This window comes from Carcharodon carcharias, chromosome 8, assembly GCF_017639515.1.
Source record: "Carcharodon carcharias isolate sCarCar2 chromosome 8, sCarCar2.pri, whole genome shotgun sequence".
Lineage (NCBI taxonomy): Eukaryota > Metazoa > Chordata > Chondrichthyes > Lamniformes > Lamnidae > Carcharodon > Carcharodon carcharias.
In genome coordinates, this window is record NC_054474.1 from 4,485,810 (window position 1) to 4,499,960 (window position 14,151).

The following is a 14,151-nucleotide window of genomic DNA, read 5'->3' on the forward strand; positions in this document are numbered from 1 at the left end:
AAGGGGTAAAATGTTTGGCTTGGCTGGTGGGCAGACGCCAGACCTGACCGAGCGTAAAATGACGCGCGGTGACATCGGCTGAGTGTCCAGAAGTCATCGCGCACTCAGGTGATACTTCAATCGGCAGCACACCCGGCGACAATTAAAAAGCCTACTAAGGTCATTAACAAGTTAATTAAAAGAACATTTTCCGTTGGCCATCCAACCCTTACAGTGGGCGGGGCAAGCCAAAAGGCCAAGCGGTCTTTGCACTTTTTTGGAAATCTCATCCACGGGTGGGATGAGGTTTCTAACGGCAATTAAAAATCTAATGAAAACTTTATTATTTTTCACTACTAACATGTCCCCCTGCTCACATGACAGAGTCACATCATGAGGGGACACGCTTCATAACATTTATAGAATCTTTAGTCTTTTAAAAATAAGTTCATCAAACTGAGGCAGCTCGAAGGTCAGGCTGATCCAGCTCACACTCCTCCCAACACCCTCCAGCCCCCGGCACAAGCAAGGCTGAGCGCTTCCACTCGTCTCTCACACTGGGCGGGCCTTAATTGTCCCACCCAGCGTGAAATCACCTTCCGCGACCCATCACGAGCGGCGGGCAGCTTCCCGACCACCCCCCCCCCCTACAATCCCCCCGCCTAGCATCTGCCAAGCCCACCCGCCAAAGGTAAAATCCTGCCAGTGTTCAAGATCATGAGAGGGCTGAACAGAGCAGATAGAGAGAGAAACTGTTCCCTTTTGCGCAAGGATGAAGAACCAGGGGACGCATAAAGTGATTGGCAAAAGAACTAAAATAAAAATGAGAGGTTTTGTCTTTAATGCCTGGATGAGTGGTTAGGATCTGGAAAGCACTGCCCGAGAGTGCGGTGGAGACAGATGCAGTTGTGACTATCTAACAAGAATCGAATAATTATCTGAACAGAAAAAAATTCGTAGGGCTACAGGAAAAAGTTAGGAGAGCGGGACGAGAATGGTTGCTCTTGCAAAGAGCCAGCAAGGGCTCAACAAGTCGAATGGCGTCGTTCTGTGCTGTAACTGTTATATGGGAAGATTTTTGCCCTTGATGTGGGGGGGCTCAGTAGGGGCAGGTGGGAAGCTGACTGCTGCTCGCGATCAGGACCGGACCGCGGTTTCGCACTGGCCGGCCAATTATGGTCCACCCAGCATGAAATGCGAGTGGCTGCGCTGAGCACTGCCTGTACCGGGGCGAGGGGGAGGAGGGTGAGCACAAACTTTGTGCCTCCGCACGAGTGAGCGCTTCATAATCTCCTTGAGGCTCAGAGCTACCCCAGGGAGACGATGTGTTGTTAAAAAAAAGAAACTAAAGAAAACACAAATGTACCATTGCATTGTCCTCTCTGTCGCGTGAGCAGGGACATGTTATTAATTCAATTTTAAAACTTTTATTTTATCTTTATTTCCTTTGAAAACATCATCCCGCTCGTGGATGAGGTTTCCAAAAAAAATGCAAAGGCCGCTTGGCCTTCAGTTGGATGGGCAGCGGAAAATTTAAATTAATTGATTATTTAATGGCCTTAACAAGCCTTTTAGTTGTCGGCGGGAATTACTGCTGGGTCTGGCCCACGCCTGCCGACCAGACCATCGCTCGGTTGCGAGTTGATGTCAGCACACCTGCTCGCCGAGCGAAAATTCTGCCCTATGACTCTAAGACTCTATGAAGTTAATATCACACAGTTTCCTGAACTTATTGCCATGGAAAGGGTCCACCTTCCTCATCAGAGTATCCAGTGTTTGTTAAGTGACACTAGGCTTGTGCCTCCTCTGCCCCAGGCCACGTGTTGACAAGTTTTGGTGCAAAGAAGAATCGGCTGACATCAGTTTGAAGGTTACTTTCCACCAGTTGCAAACTGACCCGCTTTCCCCCCTTTGTCTGACATTGGCAGTTTAGTGTGGAGCAGTGCTGATTAGCTCATCTGGTAGTGGTCCTGTTTCTTAAACCATAGACCAGAAGTAAGCATGTAGCCAATAAGACAGGTACTTCATTCTAGAACCAATAAAACACTGCATTGTGAGAGGATCCTTTGTTTAGATGAGAGATTAAACCAACGTTGCTTTAAGTGATGTGACATTAAACCCATTCAAGTATGCCTGCTTGTCCAACTGAACATAGGAGCGCTAGCTCAAAGAAAACGAGAGGATCTTCTGAGACCCTGGCCAACCTTCCTCTTTACAACCACCACCATAAACATATAACGGTGATGAGTCATTCATTTCATCTTCCCGTTTTGGGATCCTGCTGTGTTTGAATTTGCTGCAATGTTTACTTACAGGAGCTACACTTGATAAATAATTCATAGGGTGTGAAGCAATAACATGGTATATCAATCCACGTTCTTTGTATTTGCAATTCTGACATTCCATTTGTTCTCCATTCTCTTGCAGCTTTATTTTGCATTTCCTATTTTAATTTTTAAAAAAAGGCATTAAAATGAACGGCTTTAAATACCTCAGTCTTATAAAACAACAACTCAACACAGTTACTGCCTTTTCAATTTGTGTAATGTGAACAGGTCTTTCAAATGCAAAGATGTGTTGCATTGATATCAATGCACATTTATATTCCAAACCTTCAGGCTTGACTTACCCAGCTGTGATGTTATTTTTTAATATTGTCATCTCTCTTAGTGTGTAAAAATAAATCTCAATGATGAAGAAACTAATAAAAGTTGAATACAGCCAGAAACTCTGGGGACTGCAGTTAAAACCATCGACTTTGACTTAACAATATTGGGCAGAAATAATGGTACATTTAATTATATTACAAAGCTATCACTGCTCCAAAAAGAGGCACAGGTTTATAGCAGATATACTGAACAAATGGAAGATCAGAGTGTTCTGATGAAGGATCCCACCTGAAATGTTAACCTATCTCACTCAGATGCGTTTCTGATATCTTTGGCTTTCATTGCATAATTATAAGACAATTGCATTGCCTTTTTAACTCTGTGTTTGTCTGGGTGAATATGTTTTAATATGCGCTCACAAAGAGCAGAGTTACAGATGCTGAAATCCCCTGCCCCCACTCTGATTTCTTTTGTCTTTATTCTTTCATGGGATGTGGGTTTCTAGCATTTATTGCCCGTCCCTAATTGCCCTTGAACTGAGTGGCTTGTGAGGCCATTTCAGATGGGCAATTAAGAGTCAGTCACATTGCTGTAGGTCTGGAGTCACTGCAAAATAAAGCACCATCTGCCATGATGTGATTTGAACCTGTAACCCCAGAGCATTAGCCTTGGCCGCTAGATTACTGGCCCAGTGACATCACCAACATGCCACCATCTAACCACAGCCTACACCTGAGCTGAAAATGATGTTCAAGAGAGAAGATGAAGGTAAAATACAGTAAAATCCCGACGGAGTTGAATCCCAGGGGACCCTCCCACAAATCTGTGTTAAGTCAAGCTTTGTGATAGTGAGGAAGCCCCATTCCCACATGAATACATCTGCCTACGAGTGCAGCCCATGTCAAAAAACAAGTGCTTGAAATGCCAAATTGAAACACGCTAAAGCAGCAAATGTGTGAAGAAGCTGTTATTCAATTTGTTCACACCTTACAATCGCCCGACCTTGTAAAAGGCTGGAGCTTTGCATTGAAAAATGTTGAGGATTAGCCCAGGGAAAACTCCGTCAGCTTTTTCCGCTTAGAGTGCCTTGTCTTGAATCGGCCCAGCCATCTGTTGCTGTGGGTGATCTCCATGTGGCCAAGCTTCTTTGTCAGGGTGATTCCCGCCATCCTGCAGGATTGGACCGGAGATGGGAACGTTCTCTGCTCAGGCTGTCTTGAACCACGTTAGCAGAGCTCCTTCAACGCCAGGACAGGCAGCCATTCTCGTTCTCTTCCTTGCTGGACAGAATGCTTGCTTATCCAACTGTTCCAAAATGTTCACCTTGTGTTTTATATTGGTGGATAAACTCGATGGTGGAATTTCCCACTCCTTTGTGATGTCTGCTTTCTGCATTTTCTCACTTACTGTATCAACTTCCTTCTGATCGACAACACCTTCAACTTTCTCTCAGGTTTCGCCATGCCCTCAGGTTTTGCATGTCTCTTCGTGAAAACAGGGAGGTTTCGATGTCAAGTGATGGCTTGCCCAGCACTCCATGATTTCCCACTCGTGTGTGGTCTAACTCCACTCTGATTGGTCATCGCGGACATACGACAAGTTTAGACAAGTTTGGCCAATCCAGAGTTACCAGTGTGGAATTTCAGTTTAGCACAGGCAGTGGTCTGTGGGGTTCGCTATTCTGCTGGCAGGAATGGTTGATCACTTTGACATGACCTGAATTTCATGTCATCTGAGTTTGGCTGTAATTCTGTGCCATACCATCTTAATAGAATGATACAAGTAGTTTGTGAGGCCTTCAACCCAGACAGGCGCAAGCCTCTCTGGGATTTAAAATTCTGGCTCAGATGATGTTATCCAGATGCCCGACTATATTTGAAACAAAAACAAAAATAGCTGGAAAAACTCAGCAGGTTTGACAGCATCTGTGGTGAGGAAGACAGTTAATGTTTTAAGTCCGAATGACTCTTCATCAGAACAGAAGATAAATAGAAATGAAATATAAACGGTTTGAGAGGGGTGGGGACAGGTAGAGCTGGATAGAGGGCCAGTGATAGGTGGAGATTGCCAAAAGATGTCATAGATAAAAGGACAAAGGGGTGTTGATGGTGGTGATATTAGCTAAAGGAGGTACTAATGGTGACATTAAGGGTAGAAAGCAGGATGAGCAAGGTACAGATAGCCCTAGTGGGGGTCAGGAGGGGGAAGGGATTGAAATAGGCTAAAAGTTGGAGATAAAACAATGGATGGAAATAAATTAAAAAATAATAATAGAAATAGGTGGGGAAAGAAAAATATTTTAAAAATATATAAATTATTAGAAAAAAGGGGGATCGGAAAGGGGGTGGGGATGGAGGAGAGAGTTCATGATCTGAAGTTGTTGAACTCAATATTCAGTCTGGAAGTCTGTAAAGTGCCTAGTCGGAAGATGAGGTGCTGTTCCTCCAGTTTGCGTTGAGCTTCACTGGAACAATGCAGCAGGCCAAGGACGGACATGTGGGCATGAGAGCAGGGTGGAGTGTTGAAATGGCAAGGGACAGGAAGGTCTGGGTCATGCTTGCAGACAGACCAAAGGTGTTCCACAAAGAGGTCATCCAGTTTGCATTTGGTCTCTCCAATGTAGAGGAACCACATTGGGAGCAGCGAATGCAGTGGACTAAATTGAGGGAAATGCAAGTGAAATGCTGCTTCACTTGAAAGGAGTGTTTGGGCCCTTGGACGGTGAGGAGGGGGGAAGTAAAGGGGCAGGTGTTGCACCTTCTGCGGTTGCATGGGAAGGTGCCGTGGGAGGGGGTTGAGGAGTAGGGGGTGATGGAGGAGTGGACCAGGGTGTCCCGGAGGGAGCGATCCCTACGGAATGCCGATGGGGGGGGTGAAGGGAAGATGTGTTTGGTGGTGGCCTCATGCTGGAGTTGGTGGAAATGTTGGAGGATGATCCTTTGAATTCAGAGGCTGGTGGGGTGATAAGTGAGGACAAGGGGGACCCTATTTTTTTTTTCCAGGAGGGAGAGGAAGGTATGAGGGTGGATGCGTGGAAGATGGGCCAGACACGGTTAAGGGTGCTGTAAACCACCGTGGGTGGAAAACCTCGATTAAGGAAGAAAGAAGACATGTCAGAAGAACTGTTTTGGAAAGTGGCATCATCAGAGCAGATGCGACAGAGGCGAAGGAACTGAGAGAATGGGATGGAGTCCTTACAGGAAGCGGGGAGTGAGGAGCTGTAGTCGAGGTAGCTGTGGGAGTCGGTAGGCTTGTAATGGATATTGGTGGACAGTCTATCACCAGAGATTGAGACAGAGAGGTCAAGGAAGGGAAGGGAAGTGTCAGAGATGGACCACGTGTAAATGATGGAGGGATGGAAATTGGAAGCAAAATTAATAAATTTTTCCAAGTCCCAACGAGACCATGAAGCAGCACTGAAGTAATCATCGATGTACCGAAGAAAGAGTTGTGGAAGGGGGCTGGAGTAGAACTGGAACAAGGAATGTTCTACATACCCCATAAAGAGACAGGCATAGCTGGGGCCCATGTGGGTACCCATAGCCACACCTTTTATTTGGAGGAAGTGAGAGGAGTTGAAGGAGAAATTGTTCAGCGTGAGAACAAGTTCAGCCAGACGGAGGAGAGTTGTGGTGGATGGGGATTGTTCGGGCCTCTGTTAGAGGTAGAAGCAGAGAGCCACCAGACCATCCCGGAGGGGGATGGAGGTGTAGAGTGATTGGACGTCCATGGTGAAGAGGAAGCTGGTGGGGCCAGGGAACTGCAAATGCTGATATGACGTGCGGCTTCAGAGGAACCACGGATGTAGGTAGGAAGAGACTGGACAAGGGGAGAGAGAATGGAGTCAAGATAGCAAGAAATGAGTTCTGTTGCGCAGGAACAGGCTGACATGATCGGTCTGCCGGGACAGTCCTGTTTGTGGATTTTGGGTAGGAGGCAGAAGTCCGTGTATAGCATACCCCCTGATCTTCCACTCTCTGATGCTGAATGTTCAGTGCTCAGCAAAGGACTCAATTTCATACCTTTACGCCCTCACCTCAATAGATTTCGTAACCTTAATGCCCTGGTCCACTCCTCCATCACCCTCTACGCCTCGATCCCCTCCCACGGCACCTGCCCCTTTATTTCCCCACCCGTCACTGTCCAAAGGCCCAAACACTCCTTTCATGTGAAGCAGCATTTCACTTGCACTTCCCTCAATTTAGTCTACTGCATTCGCTGCTCCCAATGTGGTTTCCTCTACATCGGAGAGACCAAACGCAAACTGGATGACCTCTTTGTGGAACACCTTCGGTCTGTTCACAAGCATGACCCAGACCTCCCTGTCGCTTGCCATTTTAACACTCCACCCTGCTCTCTTGCCCACATGTCCGTCCTTGGCCTGGTGCTTTGTTCCAGTGAAGCTCAACGCAAACTGGAGGAACAGCACCTCATCTTCCGACTAGGCACTTTACAGACTTCCGGACTGAATATTGAGTTCAACAACTTCAGATCAAGAACTCACTCCTCCAGCCCCTCCCTTTTTCTGATCCCCCTTTTTTCTAATAATTTATATATTTTTTTAATATATTTTACTTTCCCCACCTATTTATATTATTATTTTTACATCTATTTCCATACAGTGTTTTAACTCCACCTTTTAGCCTATTTCGATCCCTTCCCCCTACCCCACGCCCACTAGGGGTATCTGCCACGAGCTTGTCCTGCTTTCTACCCTTAATGTCACCATTAGCACATTCCTTAGATAATATCACCACCGTCAACACCCCTTTATCCTTTTGTCTATGACATCTTTGGCAATCTCTTTTTTGTCTCCACCTATCACTGGCCCTCTATCCAGCGCTACCTGTCCCACCCCCCTCAACCAGCTTATATTTCACCTCATTTCTATTTTTCTTCAGTTCTGATAAAGAGTCATTCGAACTTGAAATTTTAACTGTGTTTCTCTCCGCAGATGCTGTCAGACCTGCTGAACTTTTCCAGCTATTTTTGTTTTTGTTTCAGGTTTCCAGCATCCGCAGTATTTTGCTTTTACCCGGCTATATTTAAACTGGCAGCAGCGAAGATTGCACCTGACGCCTGGGTACTCATCAGGAAAACCCTTGTATTGAGGATTAGAAGAGGGCCAAAGGGCTGATTATCTTTTTAACAATGTCCTTAGCAATGGGGCCTGGGTGATGGTATGGGGCAGAAGGAGCAGCTCATTTTTGGCAAACTTAAGAGATAGCCTCTGAGTTGCAAATCATCACTTGTTGCTGGACAATTTGTGCTGTTCTAGCTTTGTGAAAACAGCAGCATGCCCTCAACATCCCTGTGAGTTTCAATAAATTGCTTCAATTTTGCCATGAATACAAATGAATTTATAGCAGCAAGTTAGGATTGTTGTTTAATAATGTGAGACCTGATTAGTGGCGAGATTTATGTTCTTATAATACCACTCCACCACTCTGGCTCAGAAAGGGAATAATTGGAACTGTGGCATCTTAATCCTGAAGGGAGTAAATTGTTATTAGAGATTACTTACATTTAACATCCCACTTTAAAAAAATCCTTATTTATTCTTTCTGGCTCTTTCTATTCCCACCCCAAATCCAATCTTTCCTTCTCTCTCTTTATTTTTCTTCCTTCTGATTTGACTCTAATTTACCCAATTTCCCTCCATCACTCCTCTGTTTATTAATCCCATCGGTTAAAACTATTGTTCACCAAGGTCCCCAGGTGCCTCTTGTTGTGCCTTTATTAGCTCCCAATTCCAGAAACTTACTTGTCAAGGCATTTTTGAGTTGAATGGTGAGGGAAAAAGTCTAATCCAGAGAGCATTCCATGAGATGTCCCTCTCCAGCAAAACCTGGGACAATAATTCAGCCTATTGATGGTTTGGTTCACCCTTACCCAACAAAAATGTTATTGATAGCCTGACATACGGCACATTGAAACAACCAGAATGGGCATTGTAGAGAATTGTAAACATGTTTAATTTGATTGTTCAGGCACAATTCAACATAAGTCTGTGTCATTCTCCTGATGACACCCTGTAGCAAACAGAGTGAATGCTCTTTGTATTCATGCTCTTTTGTTCGGTAGCGTAGCTGCAGGCTTCATGTTTTTTCCTGAAAAGTGTAATCTAGATGAGCATGTAGAGTGCACCATGGCCTTGTGCATTATTGAGCTTGACATCTTTAACACAGCAGCATGATTGGTATTTAGCATAACGTCTCCAAATATTTGCATACTTGTTTCAATGGTGAACAGAATGCACGACTTCCACAAAGTGTCCCGTGTTGCACAAGCTTTCTCCTTTATTAGTGAAGAACGCGTGTTCAGGGAATGAATTGACAATTCGCCTGGTGGGTCTAACCTGTTTGTACAGCCATGTGTGAAGTGCTCCAATGGGAGCATTGATTAAAAAACACAAACAGTTCACAACTGAAGAAAATTCAAAACCAGGACATTGAAATCGGCCAAAGGGGCATTGATAAAACAATGAGGAAGCATTGTTGGGTTTTTCTTGCAGGTATCATTCAGATGAGTGAAGTTTATTTTATCCTTTATTTCATTTACGGAATCATTTTGAATTAATTGTTTCCAGCACAAGCACAGTGACTTCCAGGTGAATATGAATGACAGATCTGGCTACATGATGGTGGACAAATGCGTTGACTGCTTAAAATACATATGAAAAAAAGTTGATGTCAGTTTTGATTGCCATCACCCTGAGTTAATGGGGCTGTAACGGCCTCAAAACGCAACCTGTAACCTTAATGCCCTGTTAGCACCAATGATGTGGACAGCCCCATTTTGATGGGGACCTAATGCGAGTGTCCAAAGTGTCTGCCTGCATCAGGATGCAGGTTCCTTTTACTATGGGGTTCGGCAACATAAATAAGACCTCGGTTGCCATTTTAGGTTGGAACTGGTCACCTGGCAATGGAACAGAAGAAGCTTGGCGAAAGCGCATTGAGTTAGTCCTGCAGGCCCTGTTTGAGCAGGAGCGTTCCTCCAAGATCCACAGAAATAATCTGGGCCGCTGCTAGAAATCTGCACCTTCTGGCTTCACATTCTGGCATTTACATTTTTTAATAAACTTACCTTTCTGTTGGTCTCCAGCAAATCCCTTTAAGAATTACGGCACATGGAGGCCACATTTTCCTCAAGGCAGATAACCCTGGTACAAAGCCATGTTCCAAGCAGCTCAGTTTTGCAAGGGGTCCTTAAACAGGTGTTAGACCACCTCTTGTGCAGTTGCCACTTTTTCTGCCTTCACTAATATGGGTGAGGGAAATACTTCGAGCATGTAACGACAGTGCAACCATCCACCAGCCTTATTGGAAGGGTAAACGCCCATTTTGTTACTAACAAAGGGTGTGGTGCCGTCAAACTTTACAGCTGTCATCTCATAATTGTCATGCTCAAGGTACCAACCATGCCCCAATTCTGCAGGATTCTTTTGTAAAAGAGAGAGCGACTTGCATTTATTTGACAACTTTCCCAATCTCAGGACTTGCTAAGCAATTTACAGCCAATGAAGTGTTTTTGGGGTGTAGTCATTGCTTTGATGTAGGAAACATGACAGCCATTTTGTACACAGCAAGTTCCCACAAACAGCAACGTGATAATGACCAGATAACCTGTTTTTAGTGATCTCAATAAATACCAAGGCAAGCTCTCTGCCCTTCTTCCAAACTGTGACATAGAATATTCCTTCCTGACTTGAGGGGAGGGCCTGTAATTAAATATCTCATCTGAAAACAGCACATTCAGCAATGCAGCCCTCCCTCCGCACTGCCGGTTTTTGTATTCCAATCCCTGGAATGGGATTTGAAAGTGTATTTTCTCATTGAACTGTGGCTAGAAGTTATCTTACAATTTGTTTAAGTTGAGGGGTTACCCTGTGATTCCCTTAGTTGTGCAGCAAAGGCAAAGTTGAGGCATTCAGTTAATGGAGGCAAAGAAAAGGCACTCAGAACCAGCTGCAGAAATATCCTACAATCATTTGGGCTGTGAATGAAGGCTAACAGGCACAAGAAGAAAGAGACCAGCTCCAGACTACAATGAGAGTAAGGCAGACAGTAGATACCTTTGTAGCCATAATATGAGAGTGGTTATAAAGCACATGGATTATTTGGGGTTTTAAATAAAGTCAGAGAATAAAAATGCAAAGAGATCATGCTTGAACTTTGTAAACCACTTGCCTCAGCTGGAGTTTTGTGGACATTTCTAGGCATCCCACTTCAGTAAAGATGGAAAGATCTTAGAAAGGCTACAGAGGAGGTTTACCAGGATGTTAACAGGGATGAGAGAGTTCAGCTATGAGGAGAGATTGGAAAAAAGAGGCAAGTTTTACTGGTAGCAGGTGGAGATTCATTCCATGATGTCCAGATGCTCGGGTGAACAGGAACCCATGGTCATTTGGTCCCTGCGTTGATCTTCTGACTGGCTGTAGCCACAGGCCAACCTGCTGCTGTAGAAATCATTCACTTTGAGGATCCATCAGCCCTGCTCCAATCACAAATCGATTACAATTGATCACACTGGTTGCATTTCGCCACTTGATGAGAGGCTTCAACCTCCGAACATTCTGCTCGTGCAATTTGTGCACCATCTCTCCTTGGCAACAGGGACGGTGCCAGCTGCATTTCTGGGTTCAGTTCACCAATTGTAGCCTTGGTAGAAACCCAGGCTCCCCTGAAGAACGAACTTTTAAACAGATGCTTCTGTCTTCAAAATTCAACCAGATAAACAGAAAAGCAAAGTGCAAAAAAAAAGACCAAGTTGTCAACGAGTTTAAAAAGTTCGGCTGCAGTCCAAACCCCAGCTGGATAAATTAAAATGAACTGTAAGTGTGAGTTAGGTTTTAACATTCAATTTGTTTTTTTGAACTTGCACACAGGCTGACTTTGGTATTGCAACGGTAGGGTTTTGAGTTGGTACTTAGCAGAGAATAAAATCTGTCTGTCAAGTCCACCAGTGCTGCACAGTTTAAACAGTGATGTGTCATTACAGCCAAGATCATGTCTCTCCTTGTCTGCAGAGCATTCAAAGTATACTGTAGAGTCAAAGGCCTTGAATAAGAAGATCTGTTGCCTGTGTACTGTATGTTATTGTCGTGTGCATGGATTGTTACAATATGATGCCTATAAATTGAGCTCCCTGGCTGCATTACCACAATCTGTTACTTTCCAAAAATGACATGTTATCTTATTCGAGCTGGGGTGCTTGCAATGAGATTTTAAGTCTGCTTGTTGCTCCTGATGGCCTTTAGAGAATCCACCATTGCATATTAAAAGGGTATCAGCAAGTAAATTAAGTAACTAGAAATTATACTAATTGGAGATCTGTATCTATAAGGTGTTAGAAATATCTTAATGTTGAATACCTGGCTGGAAGTAACGTATTAACTGGTATATATGTTTAATTGTCACTATGGGATATGTTTTAATCTGGGCTTCCAGAAGTGTAAATATTCTTATTTTTTGCTCCTGTTAACACCAACGAGAAATCACTTCTGTTCTTTGCCAGCTGAAACCTTTCACCATTTTGGTTAATCCTGAGTAACCCCTGGTAAAGTCAATTCCACAATTTGATGAGACACAAGAGGCCTGAAGGAGTACATTACCTGATGACAGGTCCAGAGAGCCAGGAAATGGAAACCATCACAGTATGAGGCTGTGCGATCCTTCATACCTATGACAGCACTTTGAAAGACATATTCATTTAGTCCTTCATTCTTCCCAGTAGTCCGGAAAAACGTTTTCTTTTCAAGCACATGTCTAGTTCCCTTTTGAAAGTTGTTACCGAGTTTGCTTCCACTAGCCTTTCAGGTAGTGCTTTCCAGATCGTAAGAACCTGCTGCGTAATAGAAATTGTCCTCATATTCCCTCTGGTTATAAACTGAACTCTCATCAACTGTGTGCGGAATAACCTGTCAGGAATGAACAGTCCTGTAAGGTTTTTAAAAAGTGCCCTGCTTCTTGACTGAGCATTAAGAAAGCTCAATTGAGTTGTTGCAAATTTGTAGCTAGGGCTTTGTAAAGGATAAAGCTTCTAGTTGAGGTAGCAATGGCCAATGCCATCAGGATTAGCTCACCTGGAAATACACTTTTGAAACAAAAACAGAATTACCTGGAAAAACTCAGCAGGTCTGGCAGCATCGGGGGAGAAGAAAAGAGTTGACGTTTCGAGTCCTCATGACCCTTCAACAGAGCAGTTCTGTTGAAGGGTCATGAGGACTCGAAACGTCAACTCTTTTCTTCTCCGCCGATGCTGCCAGACCAGCTGAGTTTTTCCAGGTAATTCTGTTTTTGTTTTGGATTTCCAGCATCCGCAGTTTTTTTTGTTTTTAATACATTTTTGACACAGTTTATGACCTCTGACCTCAGTTAAGGTCAGACTCTGCATGAAAAAGCCAAGGTGACTTAATAATGCAAGAAATCATGGATTGGGAACTGACCATTTGACCTAATGATCCCATTACCTCCAATGAAGCAACCAAAATGATATTGTAATAGCTCAAAGGGCCAAATGGCATGCACAAAGGAAAAGGATAAATTTAGATGTCAGGTATAAGCTTGCCAGATAAGTATCCTGTTGGCATCACAACACAATCCAAGTTTGATAAAGATCTTGAAATGAAGTTCCAATGGTCTCCAAATAGAGGGGACCCTTACGTAGAGGGAACACTCAGACTGCCTGATATTGTAAATCAATAATGTAAAGGAAAGTTTAGAATGTTCAGAAAAGACCAGTGATTCAACACCATCCAGGAGAAGTAATCCACTTGATTGGCACCTCATCCACAAACATTCACTCCCCCCAACTCTGACGCACAGTGGCAACAGTGTATACAATCTACATGATGCACTGCAGCAACTCATCAAGACTCCTTTGACAGCACGGTCCAAACCAGTGACCTCTACCACCCAGAAGGACAAGGGCAGCATTCATATGGGAACGCTGCCAGCAGATAGATGGGAACACCACCACCTGCAAGCTCCCCTCCAAGCCAGACATCATCTTGACTTGGAACTATATGGCTGCTCCTGCAACGCTGCTGGGTTAAGATCCTGGAATTCCCTCCGTAACGGCACTGTGGATATTCCTACTGCAGATGGACTGCAGCGTTCAAGATGGAGGCTCACCACCGCCTTCTCAAGGGCAATTAGGAGCAGGTAATAAATGCTAGTCTTGTCAGTGATGCCCACATCCCATTAATTTAAAAAAATCTTTAGAGAGGGATATATCGACATCCTGCATTTCAAGTGAGCCCATTATCCATCAGCCTGCTGCCCTACTCCATGTCAAACGTTGTTTGATATCATTCCCGCACAATTTCCTGGGAGCTTTTGCCGTATAATGTGCTATATTAATGCAAGATACTGTTGTTGTTCAATTACTTTTCAATGACCCTGAAAATTATTTGCAGCTCCAAGCGCAGTAAGTTTCTCTCTGAGTACAAACAACATTGGCCTCTGAGCTGAAGAAATGTTAAAGAAAGATGGTTCAGCAAAATAGCTCAAGGTCAAGCAAGGGCAGGTGGTACAACAGGTAAAAATAAACCTCGCTA